The sequence below is a fragment of the Cupressus sempervirens genome, chromosome 11, assembly GCF_028749045.1.
Source record: "Cupressus sempervirens isolate cs-2001-9-10 chromosome 11, ASM2874904v1, whole genome shotgun sequence".
NCBI lineage: Eukaryota > Viridiplantae > Streptophyta > Pinopsida > Cupressales > Cupressaceae > Cupressus > Cupressus sempervirens.
In genome coordinates, this window is record NC_143128.1 from 297,835,344 (window position 1) to 297,837,087 (window position 1,744).

Sequence of the window (1,744 nt, forward strand, 5' to 3'; positions counted from 1 at the left end):
TAAGTGGCAGTGAAAATCAACAAATCATGGTTATGTCAACTTTACACATAATTTTAAAGTGGTTATGGACTTTATATATAAAAATTGTAAGAAAATAATCTATAGGAAATTGAATGTGGTTTCTAAACTACTAGGCCTTATCTGTAGAAAATAATAATTGATTGGTCAAAAGTTTGGATTTTAATGAAGTACTACAAAAATTTCAAGGCAAAAATAAAAAGTAGGTGTATGTTTGACCACCTTAATCAAAATCAAATGATAAATTTTTTTAATATAATTATATATATAAAAAGTAGACTCATGCCTGGATGTGACACATATTTTTGAGTATTTTTATTCCAAATAAATAATTAAATATGAATTTTGTACCAAAACTCTTTCGAAAAAAATTTCCTGTGTCTGACCACCTTAACTAGTAGAAAATTTTACAAAATTTAATTTTTTTAATATTTATCTTATACTAGGTGAAGCATAGAATGTGATGCAACTTTTAGATTTACAAAATGTTATACCGTTTGAAAGTTATAGCTATTTTTCAATCAGTATTTCAATTAGCACTTTACAATAATCTTCATTGAAAATTAACTAATAAATACTTATCAAACTTAGAATTTGACAACAATTATATTGATGGAATCTCGAGAGTGATATTAAAAAACCCTTTTCATTTCATTCAATTTCGATCAAAATAACATTATGAGATGGCTACTCAAAGTTTGAGTGTCATTGAAACCCTTCTCAAACACATTTTTTTAGTTGACCGAATAGGCTTGGTAAATACCAGGCCTAATCGGATATCCAATCTGAAATTGGATATCTAATTTGAAATCGGATATCCGATCAGCCCCGACAATTTTACACTCCTATTTGGAGGGAAATTTCAAAAGGGGGATTATTTTAAATTTTAAATTTGGAAGGAGAAAAATTTAAGAGGAAATAAATTTAAGAGGGAAACTTTAGACAATTTTAGAGAAAAATTTATTTTGGGAAAGTGTGGACATTAATATTATTATGATTATTATTACATTATAGTAATATGTATGATTATTATTATTAAATATATATAGTAGTATTATATGACTAAATTATTATATATAATAATATATATGGTTATTATTAAATTATTAAATCTATAATCTAGTAACATATATGATTATTATTAAAAAATGAAGATCATCTCATGGAATATCAGGGGCCTAAATGGCACCCATAAACAAGAAATCATTAGGAATTTGATCAGAGACTAGAGACCAGATATTTTGATGATCCAAGAAACAAAAATGAAAAAAGATTCTTTGAGAAACATAGATTTTAGTAACATGATGAGCGGAGAGGCTGCAGACTCTGAAGGAGCCTCTAGGGGCCTACTAACTTTATGCAAGTCAAATATTTTTAGGGTGGAATCAGTTTCCAATGCTGGTAACATTCTGTTTTGTAAAGTGTACATTATTCATTCCAATGAATTTTGGTTCTTGCTCAACATTTATGCCCCCAACAACAAGAGAGAAAGAAACTCCTACTAGTCCAGCGTAGTAGGGATGGTTCAGAATAGCAACTTGAAAAAAGGCATCATTATGTGAGACTTCAATACCCCTCTTCTGGATAAGGAGAAGAAGGGCGGTCTACCTCAGGATTGGGATAGCAAGCATGATCTTTCAAAATTTATCAATAATTTGGTCTTTTTGGATCTGGACCTCATGGGTGGTAACTTTACTTGGTCCAATAAACACTTAGGTAAGGAGTG